General features: G+C 49.1%; 1 long non-coding RNA gene across 1 annotated transcript; it reads left to right on the top strand.

Moving 5' to 3' along the window:
• Positions 1-5564: 5564 nt before the first annotated feature.
• LOC133252908 (uncharacterized) lies at positions 5565-10951 on the top strand. Its single transcript, XR_009738124.1, has 2 exons — positions 5565-6438; positions 7071-10951. It is a non-coding gene; the product is annotated as an uncharacterized LOC133252908 (long non-coding RNA).
• Positions 10952-13713: the final 2762 nt, after the last annotated feature.

Here is a 13713-nt window from a genome sequence, read left to right as displayed (position 1 = left end):
AACCAGAAGAGTTGGGGAAAAGTCAAAAGGAGATGCCACGTGTCCAACTACCTCCCAGAATCCTTTTCGCTGACGTCCATCTTGGCTGAGCAACGTGTGAGCCACCAGGAAGGACCCTGAGCCAGAACGATTGGCCAAAGACAACCTAGAAACAAATCCCATCACCATAAAACCTGAGACTGTGAGTCACGTGGCAGAGCAGTTCTCCTGGGTCCTTGTACCCTAATGCTGTCTGCCCAGGCACCCCTTCCCAATTAAGTCTCTTGCTTTGTCAGCATGTGTGTCTCCTCAGACAATTCATTTCCAAGTGTCAGACAAGAGCCCACTCTCGGGCCCTGCACGGGTCACCCTGCATGTGTCCCAGGGGGATTGCAACAGCCGGGGAGTCAGCGAGCCAGCTGGAAGACTGTCAGAGAAAAAAGGGGCATGAAACAGGGTGCCCTCAAAGTTGTTGGGAGAATTGGTCTATTGAAAGGGAGATAGTCTACGAGACAAGAACTAAACCCAGGAGCAAGCTCTCAACACCAGGCCAGTGGATTCCTTGAACTCTTGTCTAGGCAGTGATAGTGCCAGGTCCTGTGAGGGAGAATTTCAGGACACAAAAGGGAAGAACACAGAAGAGGAGGAAAATGTTAGTGGAGGTCACCAGGATAGAAAAGGGGAAGGTTCCATTCCAAGGCACTGGAGGTGGCTGATCTCGGTTCTAATCACACTGACTGGCTGCCTTTAGTGCTGGATAAGGTCAGAGCTAGCTGGGGTCTGCAGCCTACCCACAGCCCACCCAGAGGGTCACTTGGAGACAAAATCTTGCACCGCTATCAACCCACTCCTCGGGTCTAGGTAAAAAGTACATCGGAGCACACAGTCTCCAGCCTGCTCTCTTAATCAAACCATCATCATGAGTAATAATTATACCCTGGGAAACAGAAGAGTGACTAAAAAAGCTGCACCCCTCCCCCAACACCACCCCCTCACACGGCTCAGAGCTTTGTGCTGGGTGCCTAGCACCCCGGAAGCTGAAGCCACCATTTTCTCCTGTCGGCCCTCTGTACACCTTCAGTGACCGTACAGGCTCTAGTGTCTGATGCGTGGGAGTAGAAAGGCTCTCAGTTGGCTAAAGAGCTGATCCTGCCAGGCTGCTAAAAGAGTGAACTGGGGGCAGGAGTAAGGGGTACAGGTTGGGGGCAAGACGCAAATTCTTTCTCATATGTGATTGCGTGTTGGTGAGACAGTCCATGTGAGAAGCTGATTTCAGCCCCTCAGAAGAAGGACTTTATCACCAGGAAAAAAAAAAAAAAAAAAGCTCCTTCCCCATCAGCTCAGATTAACTCTAAATGTAAATGCAGAATGATAAGGAGAGCTGACACTTATGGGATGCCTACCATGTGCCTGATAAAGGACTGAATGTCTTATGTACGGTCAAGGCGATGAAGCTGGTGCATAAGTCCATCTGGGAGATGAAAACACTGGACTAGTCCATCCAAGTTGGAGGGCCTCCCAAGTGGCGCTAGTGGTAAAGAACCTGCCTGCCAATGTAGGAGACATAAGAGACATGAGTTTGATCCCTGGGTCGGGAAGATCCCCTGGAGGAGGGCATAGCAACCCACTCCAGTATTCTTGCCTGGGAAATCCCTTGGACAGAGGAGCCTGGCAGGCTACAGTCCATGGGGTCACAAAGAGTCAGACACCACTGAAGTGACTTAGCACAGCACAGCAGTCCATCCAAATTAGTAAACGTCCACTCCCCCAGCGCCCTGACTGCCTGCCTGGTCCATCCCTCAGGTTACCCATGAACACTGACACAACGGGCTGGGTTCTGTTAGATTCCTGCCCAGGCCTTAGTAGCTGTTAACATTTTGACTATTACTTCTGGTATCCCCTCACAGAAAGCCCTGTCATCGTCTCCATCTCAGAGATGAGGAAGAGAGGGTGACAGGGCTTAGCCAAGCCAATGTCATACCACGAGTCCCAGAGCTGAAGCTGGAACCTGGGCTGGCTGACCAAGTCCAGGCTCTGGCCCACAGAACCACCAACCATATTAGTGTTTCGGAGACCATTACCCATCTCCCTGCTCCTCCCCTTTTACTCTAGAACTGGCCCAGAGTCTAAGAGAAACTCTCGATCAGGAGCCAGCAAGAACTTGTGTTAATTACCACCCCTTCTGCCCGCACACCTTGGCAATTGCCGATCTCTACTCCAGCCACCTCGGATTATCCATATCTATTCCATTTACCTGGGAGGCTGGGACCACATGGTCCCCGAACCTAGGACTCCTGGGCAGGGAGAAAATTAGGGATCGGGAGACCTACCATGCAGGGTTCGCCCAAGATACACTCCTTCCCCTCCCCTACCTCAATTGTACTTAATAGTATGTGAACACACGGAACTCCTCCATCATCCCAGGGGGCTTATGGGCTGAGAGACACACTTTTCCAGGGTCCTCTGAACCAGGGAAAATGGGTGGGAACTGTCATAGCAGGCTGTAGGCTGACACATGTCGGGGTTTGTGTCCGTGAGGCACGAGTGACGCTAGGACAGGCCACATGGTGCCCAGTACCCGAAGATCTTCCATAAGCTGGACACTGCTGAGTCCAGGCTAGAAGTATGGGATGAATGATGTCCACGGAAAGATCTGCTTGGTCCAAGAACCGCACTCACATCAACAGTCACTAGGTGTGGATTGGCTGTTTCCCTTGAGAAGGTAATAGTGGCCTCCTCAACCCACTACGCACACGGATATGAGGGTTGGACCATAAAGAAGGCTGAGTGCCGAAGAATTGATGCTTTTGAACTGTGGTGCTGGAGAAGACTCTTGAGAGTTCCCTTGGACTGGAAGGAGATCAAACCAGTCAGTCCTAAAGGAAATCAACCCTGAATATTCATAAGAAGCAGTGATGCTGAAGCTGAAGCTCCAATACTTGGGCCACCTGATGCGAAGAGCTGACTCACTGGTAAAGATCCTGATGGTGGGAAAGATTGAGGGCAGGAGAAGAAGGGGGCGACAGAGGATGAGATGACTGGATGGCATCATCGACTCAGTGAACATGAGTGTGAGCAAGCTCGGGGAGATGGTGAAGGACAGGGAAGAGTGCCATGCTGCAGTCCATGGGGTTGCAAAGAGTTGGACACGACTTAGCTACTGAACAACAACAGCCCGCTACAAGGGGTCTATAGCAAATTTAGGGATTTCTGGGGCTTCCCTCATAGCTCAGTTGGTAAAGAATCTGTCTGCAATGCAGGAGACCTGGGTTCGATTCCTGGGTCAGGAAGATCCCCTGGAGAAGGAAATGGTAACCCACTCTATTCTCTGCCTGGAGAATCCTATGGACAGAGGAGCCTGGCAGGCTGCAGTCCATGGGGTCGAAAGAGTCAGACATGACTTAACAACTAAACCACCATCACCAAGTAAGTTCAGTGATACAGATGACTCTTCTGTGGAATTGACCATGGTCTAGATCATGCAGACATGCGGGACAAATGTATATTTATCTGAGAGTGGGCTCCTTGGAACGTGTCACCAGTGGAACACCTGTAACCATCTCACGGCACAGAGTTCCTCTAAATACTGTTTGGCAAATGTTGCTCTAAGAGCTGGGGACAAAATGCTTATCACTGGGCAGGAGGATGGGGAGATTCAGCCACTGGAAAGAGAGGCCATTTTTAACCCAGCGGTTCTCATAGGGAAACACACTTTCCATTTCCTCTTTCTCTTAACAGATTCTTAGCTCCTTCCAGGTTCCCTTTCAGAATGCCAGTAAATTTGCCCTTACAAACACCCCCATAAAATTCAAAACAAGGCATCCTTACTTCTACCCCTGAGCTCTATTTTCCTAAGTTACTCAGTATAAAAATGGGTACGTTGGGCTTCCCTGGTGGTCTAGTGGTTGACTGCCAATGCAGGGGACACAGGTTCAATCCCCAGTCTGGGAAGATCCCACAGGCAGCAGAGCAACTAAGCCCGTTCACCACAACTACTGAAGCCAACGCGCCTAGAGTCTAAGCCCGAACACAGCAACAAAGAGTAACCCCAGCTGGAGGCAGGTAGAGAAAGTCCAGGCACAGCAATGTAGACCCAGTACAGTCAAATAAATAAATCTTTAAAAATATAAAAATGGGAATATTGACAGCCAAATTTTATGGCACATTTGTCTTTGTCAGCCACTGTGCTAGCTGTTTACCTGGATGCTCCCTGTTACTTCACTCACATTTCCTTTTAGTTGATTCTTTGAATCATTCCCCTCCCCTCACCCACCTCACCCCACCACCGGTGTCCTCCAATAGAAGAGCTGGTTATCTCTTCCCCTGAAGCAGGGCATCTAGGCAGCAGGTCAAAGACAAAGTTGAAAAATGAGCCAGGCTCTCCCTCTCAGAAGCTAACCCACTCTCTCCCTCGGAGCGAAATCCCCACCACATATTTCCCCTGGGACCTCTGTGTGCTCAATCACTCAGTAGTGTTTGGCTCCACATGACCCCATGGACTGTTGCTCACTAGGCTCTGTCCGTGGGATTTCCCAGGCAAGAATACTGGAGTGGGTTGCCATTTCCTATTCCAGGGCAACTTCCTGATCCAGGGATCGAACCCACATCTCCTGAATTGGCAGACAGATTCTTTACCACTGTGCCACCTGGGAAGACTTTGGTACCTCTGCTGCTGCTGCTGCTGCTGCTAAGTCACTTTAGTCGTGTCCGACCCTGTGCAACCCCATAGACGGCAGCCCACCAGGCTCCCCCGTCCCTGGGATTCTCCAGGCAAGAGTACTGGAGTGGGTTGCCATTGCCTTCTCCATGCTACCTCTGAGCACTCAATAAATAAAAACAGAAATTAAATGAGCCCCAAGTCCTTTGAGGATGCTACTTTGGTCACCCCCGGAAAAGTGTTACAAAGATTAATATCTACCACTTTTTCTTCAGCATTCCCTGGGTAATTCACATACATACCAGGGATTCAGCCTATAACCTGGACAAACAGGTACTCTCATCCTCATTTCTGAGAAGAGGTTCTGGGGCTGTGAGGAGCTAAGTGGTTTATGGGGGTCTCACAGCAGGCAGGTGGCCAAGCTGGCATTTGACCAGGTCCACTCAGCTCCAAAGACTAAGGAATTGTTTTTGTTTGGTTTTATTTTTAAGAGACAACATGGTCAATTAGTGGACAAGCCCCAAAGTGGAATCTAGGAGGACTGGCTACAAGATGATATGTCCTGAGACTGTTCCCTTGGTGCCTGTACACTACCCACCCCTCACTTCCAAGCACAATAGCATCCTCGGCTTTCTCTCAGACCAGTGGTCCCTAGCCTCCGGGATCTAATGCCTGGGGATCCAAGGTGGGACTGATGTAAAAGTCATAGAAATAAAATGCACAACAAATGCGCTTGAATCATCCTGAAACCATACCTCCCCCCTTCCCAGTCTGTGGAAAGATTGTCTTCCATGAAATGATTACCTGGTACGCAAAAGATTGGGGACCACTGTACTGGAAGACAGGTGCCAGATAAAATACCAGACGTCCTGTTACACCTGAATTTCAGATCAACAGTGAATAATGTTTTAGTACAAGTATGTCCCAAAGAGTGCATGGGACATACTCGAACTTGACAAATACACCGTTGCTTATCTGAGATTCAAATCCAAGTGTTCCGTATTTTCATTTGCTAAATCTGGAAGCCCCGCCCTTGAGTCAAGTCAGAGGCTGCTGGCTCTAGGGCCTGAGTGACAGGAGTTGCCATGGCAGCCCGAGCAGACCCTCCTGGAGCTTCTCTCCCCACCTCTGCAGCGTCACTTCGCCCCTGCACTCTCCACGCACTGAACACCCCGAGCTCCTTTCAGTTTTCTGGGTGCGTCATGCTGTTTCTGGCCTCCAGTCTCAGCACTTGCTGTGCCCTGTGCTGTTTATCCCCCTCTTTCCCTCCCGGACTAATTCTACTGATCCTTCAGGTCTCCGCTTAGAGCCACTTTCACCAGGAAGCCTTCCTGGATACCCTGACCAGTTAGTTCCTCCCACAGTCCCCAGAACTGGGCGGTCAGCACCTGCTGCTTTCCTCCCCACAGCACTGCTGGTGGGTGGGGGCGTTGGGGGGGTGCGGATGGTGCACACCGTGGTCCCCGACGCCCAGTGCTAACACCTGGCCTGGGGTAGGAAGTCAGCCAGTGTGTACAGAATGAAGGAATGAGAGCCCAGTGTCCTGCCAGAGCTTGTCTCTTGGTGTGTCTACTTCCCTCCCTCCGTCCATCTTCACTCACTTTTTCATCTCTGCCTCCTCTCACCCGCCCCCAGAGGAGTTGTGAAATCTGGGGTTAGGTCCACAACTGCATTCCTTGCCCTCGAGGGAGGGGCCTCCTCCTGCCCCTTCCCTCATCTTTGGCACCAACTGCCCCTGAGGGCTCATGTCCAGCTACAGGTCGGGGGAAGCTCTTCTCTGCTCTGGCTTCTGAGTGCCCCTGGTGAGTGTCCCCTGCGTCCCAAATTCAGTTCCTTCCTCTCCTGACCCTTGGAGGAGTCTAACTGGATTGAGCACCAAGTTTGGGGTGCAGGGAGTAGAGAGTGTCAGATGGCTGAGGGTTAGGGCAGTTGGTGGGGTTCTTGCTGGGCTCAGAACAGCACCCATATGCTGCCTGTTTGCCCACGCACCGCCTGCCAGGAGGAGAAGGCGGCAGGGAGCTTAACTCTTTAGAGGTATTCCCAAGTAGTTTCACAGAGACCCAGGGCGGCAGCGGGTGTTAACTTTAGTCCCCCAGGGCACACAGGTACTCTCTCTCTCTCTCTCTCTCTCTCTCTCTCACATACACACACACACACACACACACACACGAGTCCTGCCTCTACGCCCTTGCAGAGCCCTGCTCGCTTCCAGTCGGGGGTGCAGCATACAGAAGATGCCTCGTGGGGTGGTCAGGTGGGGGAACAAGAATCCAATGCGGGGAGCCGCGGGGTGTTCATGGGCCCGTGACCGGGGTGGGCGCGCTGTCTTCAGGGGCAGGGGCGGGGGGTGGGGGTGCAGCGCGGGGCGCAGGCAAAGGCTCTAAGGCAGGAGTGGAAGGTGGATTCTGAAAGCTCTCTGATCTGACCTTTGCAGGCAGGCGGCCCTTCTGAGTCCTCTCATCATAACCCCGGCCTTCCCTGTCTGAACCCGATAAGAGAACTAAGAGGGGAAAGAAAACACCCTTGAGTTTCAAATTAACTCCCCAAATAGACTCCTTCTCCCTCTGGCCGAGGGCTAGCCGGCCCAGAGGCTCCCATATCTGGGTCCGCGGTCCGGGAGTCGCCCCCCACCCCTCCTTCGTCCAGCCTCCAACTTCTGGCCGGGCGCTCGGCGCCGATCGATCGCGGGAGGGGACTCACTCGGGGCGAAGCGCCGGCTCCAGTGGCGGCGGCTGCGGCTTCTCCTCTGCTCGGCCAGGTGCGGCGGGGGCTAGGCAGGTAAGGGGCGCTTCCGAAGGGGCTCGCGGCGGCTCGGGAGGCCTCCGCTGAGTAAGAGCGCTGACAGGTTTGTGTTTTCCCCTTCTCCTCCTCCGGCTTAACCACACCCCTGCCGCTCTCCTCCCCACTTCCTTAAAGGGTGGGGTGTGTTGTCTGCGGTGTGGAGCGTGTGTGGCTCCAGCCTCTTACCATAAACTCTGAAATAGACGCCGCTGCCAATTCCCGGAGCTGCACGTGCCCACCTGGGAAGGGGCCGTCTCTGCCACCCCCAACCCCACGTGGGGTCTCCTGATAGTCTTTGTCACCACCGCTTCCACCTCGTGAGCAGTTGAGCACCCCCAATTCCACCCCTCCTCGCTCTCCCTTCCTCTCCACTGGGAAGCTTTCCTCTTAGCTCCCAGGTCTGTTGCAGAGCTAGAGACTGTTAGCAGCCTGCCACTCCCAGCATCGGTGTCCCTCCGGGTCTCTTCAAGTCCTAAAGTGCTGCTTTGGGAGGGTGGAGTGGGGGCACCAGAGATCAGGTGACTATCACCAGGGGCTTTGGCAGAACTGGTCCAGGCGTCTTAATGCCATGGACCAGGTTCCTGCACTGCAACAGCCAGGACCAGAAGCACAATAATAGATGCTGGGCAGCCTTTCCTCGTCCCCTCTCCACATCAGTCCACTTGGTTTGTTGACCAAGAGTCTGGTTTGCCTCTTCACTTAGGCCAGGAGGGCAGCAAGAGTCGAGGCAGTGACTCAAGGACACTTAGTAACCCCTTTCTCTGTCACTAGAAAGATTCTAGATTTTTTCTTGAGTAGGAGCAGGTGAACAGGACTTAGCATAAAGTCAAAAAGCTGGTGTGTCACTCAGCATTCCTCACCTTCTCGAAGTTCCTCTCCAGAGCCCCACCCCAAACTTCTTCATTCTGTATCCTGAGAACTGGAATCTCCCACACTGTTAAAGGATGCTCTTCACAAAGGCGTCTCTGAGCATGGCGCCCCCTGGTGTTGTGCAGCTGCCTATGACAGCCCAGTGTACACTACAACCAGCCCCAGTCTTCCTCCCCCCAAGCACTTCCAAATTCACAGAACAAGCCACCCCAGGAGAAAAGCCAGCATTTGGTTAGTATGTCTAAATGCCAATCACTGTGCCAAGGAACACTCAGTTTACATTTTATCTATGTTAACATTTCCTTTCATTCTTCCCATTTTCTGAAAAGAAAACAGATTTAGATTAAAACGTCCAAGGCTGCAAAATCAGAAAGTCAAAGTTTCCTGTAAGTATGATCAGTGGACTGTCTGTAGCTCTTAAAATGCAGATACCTGGATGTGACTCTGGGGCTACTGAAAATCAGAATCTCTGAGCCTGGGACCCACCCACTCATGCAGGGTAACTTACAACCCATCTGTTGGAACTCACAGCCTTGTTAATCGCATACACTGATCAGCTGTGTTCTCAGCACCAAGTATTGCCGGGGTCCACAAAGCAGTGAGAAGACACACAAGTAGGTATCCAGGGATACCTTGGCTAGGGCTTGGGCGACAAAGTGAGTCAGATAGGGTAAACTGGAGTTAGTAGGGGACTTATGGGGGACGATGAGGCACTAACTGACCACTCTATGAGGAACTTGTCAGAGGGCATCAGAAAGCGGGTGACCTGATTGTCTTCCTGGCATGGGAATGAGGTGATGAAGGTCCAGTGGTGTGAAGGCAAGGGAACCTGTGCGAACTGTGGAGAGTTTGGTGCCAGGTCTTGACAGTGGGTACTCAAGAGCAAAGCTACTCCAGACTGGTTTAATAAAAGCTGAATTTGTGTATGCTGCCTCTGTGTGGCCAAATCCATGAACTACATCTTCATTGACTTATAATTCAGAGGAAGAAGTTTTCAGATATTTAGATTGTTTAAGTCTTTAGCAAATTTTTTTGAAGCTCCAAAATCTAGCTCCTGGAATTGTAGCATCACAGGTTTTATTTGTGAAATAGGCCTTGAGGAATTCCCTGCAATGTATAACTCCATCTTCAGGTCTTCTTATACTCTGTCCAATGTGTGTGTGCTCAATCGTGTCTGACTCTTCGCAACCCCATGGACTGAAGCCCACCAGGCTCCTCTGATCATGGAATTTCCCAGGCAAGAATACTGGAATGGGTTGCCATTTCCTCCTCCAGGGGATCTTCTAGACCTAGGGATAGTACCCGTGTCCGTTGCGCTCCTGCATTGGCAGGTGGATTCACCTTTGACTCTCCTTTATTGCCCCATAGTCATTCAGTCCCTACGTTCTTGGAATCCTTCTAAGCATCTTTCCTACTTGTCATTTTCATTCTAGTCCTATTGCCCCTACCATGGGTCACGGTCTGTTTGTTTTATGCCTAGACTTTAGAAAAGGATTCTTTTGATCTTCCCACACTGCTATCTGGACTTCAGTAAAGTGGTCTGATCAGGTGATGAGCTTCCAGTTGGCATCTGAAACCACAGGAATAGGTGCGATGGTCTGGGACAGCAGTGAGAGGGAGCAGAGATCTTAAGGTCTGGCTCTTGCCAGGAGCAAACTTAGTGAAGAGGCAACAGTTGGGTCGGGGAGGGAGTTAATGAATGAAATACAAGTGTGAACATAGAGGCAGCATGTTGGCTGAAAGGAAAATTGAAGAGATGGGGTGCTGAGGCACTTGTGGGTTGAAACATGGCTATGTAATCATTTGCTTAAGATGCAGGTTTAAATGCACATGGAAGGATCCAGTCGAGAAGGAAGACGTGAACTTGAGCAGGTGGGATCCTTCTCTCTGAGCTCATATCTCCTAATGTAGAAGATTAAGGACTACCTTCACTGCCTATTTCACAAGGTTCTGTGATGCTTAAGTTAACAACTACAAAAATGCTATAAAATACTGTAATTATTATTTTTAGAGTGATAGGAATTAAATAGGATGGGATTAGTGGGGAGATTTACATATGTATCTGTTATATGTATACAGTTTATTGAGTGTTCACTATGACGAGCACTTTTACCCATCATCTAAGTAATCTTCACAACAGTTCAGATTGATTATAATACTCCTATTTTGCAGAAAGGTAAAGGAGGCTTGGAGAAGGTAAATAAAAAATTTGTCCACCACCCAGGTGGTAAAGAGAGAAGCTGAAGCCATTTGCTGGGCCATGATGGTAGTGATTGGAGTCTCTCCATTATGGACAATGGAGTTAAATCGCATAATATAAATTTACTATTACAATTCATTTCATTTTAAAAGGACAGCATGGTCATAAGTGTCCTGAACAAAAAAACAAAGAAAAAACTCATGGGCACATGCACTAAACAATTAAGTTGTTCATGACCCAAAGCCATCTGCCTCTAATTTAACCAGGTACCACTAAGTGTACTAAATGGGCCATGGTTGAAGCCAAAATGAAGGACTCAAAACCATACCCTTGACTTCTAAAGAACCCTTTATTCCATCCACAAAAGCACTCCTGCTTGTCCTCCTCTCTTCACTTATAGTAGTATCCCTGATTTTTAGTTGGCCAGAGGCTGCCCAAAATAAAGACTGCCTTTCCCAGTCTGCCTTGCAAGTGTGACTGGGTGATTATGTTCTGGGTGATGGCTGGTGAGTAGACATACGTGTGCAGCATCAGGACCAAGTCCTTCCTTCAATGGGTATGCCCTCCACTAGTCCGTTTTCCACTTCCACCTGATGATGGACCCTGAAGCAGTCTTCTTGGCCTGTGTGTTTGAGAATAGCTAAGCAACATGAGAGACGAAGCCTGGGTCCCTGCTGAATGCCATCAAGCCAGCGTGCTGGCCCCAGACTTGGCCTGGACCTGGGTAAACTTTTTACATGAGAGAGAAAGAAACACTTCAGTTGTTCAGGTTACTACTGCCTTGAGGCTTTTCTGTTGAAAACCAAAGCCAAAACTGCATCTTTTAGCCCATTTGAATATACCATCATTTAGTTCATTTTTTAAGTATACAAATTAAGGCAGAACCTCAACATCCCCATATATAAAATGGAAATAATTGACAGAGTTGTGAGAAGACTAGAAATAATACATGGAAGTTTTCTTGCTAGTGCTATGGTTCATAGTGGACAATAATGGGAGGTATTATAACCTGTTGTAAGTTTAAAAAATGTGTTCCTGAAATAAAAATGATGGTTACTTTGAAATATTCCATATCCTGCTTCCAAAAGTGTAAGGAAAAGAGAAACAAAAACAGCAAAATTTAGAACTGACATAAGATGAATGATGGGTATGTGGGGGTTAATTATACTATTCTCTCTAACACTGTGTTTGAAAATATTCATAGTAAAAAAGTTAAAATAAATAAAATCTTTCCACAGAGCGGGGGAAAAAAGAATTCTGGGACATAATCCAAAGTATCTCCTTTGGAAAAATAAAGTGATATTAAATGAACTGAGAAATTAATTTGGGTACCCAAGTGGAAGGGCAGATGGATAAGGCAGAAGAGTGTTTTTGTTTTCAGCAGTTTCCACAGCCTGGGGCACTGCTGCCAGCCCTTCTATAGCCCCTCAAGGTGGAGGCAGGTCAGTGGGCTCTGGGATGCTCCTGGAGGGTGCCTGCATGGAAGGGGAGCCCACCTTGCCCACTCGGGGTCAGCTCTGTGTCCTGTGACTTTGACTTTGGTTTTCAATCCTTAGCCCTACCTGTGACTGAACTCACCAGGTCCCCCCACCTCCAGCCTATGGAAAAGCTCTGAAGTAACAAATGACTGTGTGAATCTTGTTTTGCCATTGCTGATGCCAGAGATTCTAACACACATGGCTATCAGCTCCCAGCCCACACTATGCTAGAAGCATCAACTAGGAAGAAGTGCAGGTTGCTATAGGCAGGCTCTAATAAACAAAGAAAGAAAGCCCAGCCGATGCAAGAACCTGCAAATCACAGGGATCTGTGGCCACTGAAGGGGCAGAGAAAAAGAATCCTGCACACTTCATTAACTTCTGAGGGCACCCCATTATTACCCAGCCTAGCCCAGTGATTATTGTCTATTTTGGTAAGTCATGAAGAAAAGTTTAAATGATATTCTGCATCCTCTATTTTAGAGAGAGAAAAGCACATGATGTAATTTAAAAAAATTTCTGTTGAAAATGTTTGCCATAAAATAATTGAGCGCTTAAAGATAAATTTTAGGAACATGGAACATTGGTTTAGATTTCATTTTGTCAAGTTGTCAAGTTGCAGTCTGTACCAGAGTATTTTTACCAACCTCGCTCCTTCACAAGGAGTAGCAGTAATGTGTAGCCTTCACTGGGGACCTCCAAGTGTTATTGTTAGTTGCTCAGTTGCGTCTGACTCCTTGAGACCCCATGGACTATGGCCTGCCAGGCTCCTCTGTCCATGGGATTCTCCAGGCAAGAATACTGGAATGAATATCCATTCTCTTCTCCAGGGGATCTTCCAGACCCAGGGATCAAACCCAGGTCTCCTGCACTGGGGGCAGATTCTTTACTGCCTGAGCCACCAGGGGGACCTCCAAACAATGGGTCAAAACCCCAAATGCTGATGGAGGCAGGGAGTGAGAGGGAAGCTGGCTAGATGGGGAATCTGGCAAACAGGAACAAATGTTCCTCCTACAGGGAGCAGCTGCTATTCAGCTCAAGTCTCCTGCCATGTAGAAGAGGGAGCTTAATGTGGCAATTGTAGACAGATCTTTCCTTCTTTAAGAGCAAAGGCAGACTGGTTATTCGAAAAGGAAATTAAGAAAATATTTTCATTTACAATAGTATCAAAAAGGATAAAATGAAGGCGAAAGACTTGTACACTGAGAATTGTAAAACACTGCTGTAAGAAATCATCAGTTCAGTTCAGTTCAGTCTCTCAGTCGTGTCTGACTCTTTGTGACCCCATGGACTGCAGCATGCCAGGCTTCCCTGTCCATCACCAACTCCTGGAGATTCCTCAAACTCATGTCCATAGAGTCAGTGATGCCATCTAACCATTTCATCCTCTGTCATCCCCTTCTCCTGCCTTCGATCTTTCCCAGCTTCACGGTCTTTTCCAATGAGTCTGCTCTTCTCATCAGGTGGCCAAAGTATTGGAGTTTCAGCTTCAACGTCAGTCCTTCCAATGAATATTCAGGACTGATATCCTTTAGGATGGACTGGTTGGATCTCCTTGCAGTCCAAGGGACTCCCAAGAGTCTTCTCCAACACCACAGTTCAAAAGCATCAATTCTTTGACACTCAGCTTTCTTTATGGTCCAACTCTCACACCCATACATGACTACTAGAAAAACCATAGCTTTGATTAGATGGACCTTTGTTGGCAAAGTAATGTCTCTGCTTTTTAATATGCTGTCTAGGTCAGT

The sequence above is a fragment of the Bos javanicus genome, chromosome 8 (genome assembly GCF_032452875.1).
Source record: "Bos javanicus breed banteng chromosome 8, ARS-OSU_banteng_1.0, whole genome shotgun sequence".
Classification (NCBI taxonomy): Eukaryota; Metazoa; Chordata; class Mammalia; order Artiodactyla; family Bovidae; genus Bos; species Bos javanicus.
The sequence above is the reverse complement of the archived record's forward strand: the minus strand, read 5'-3'. Positions and strand labels throughout refer to the sequence as shown.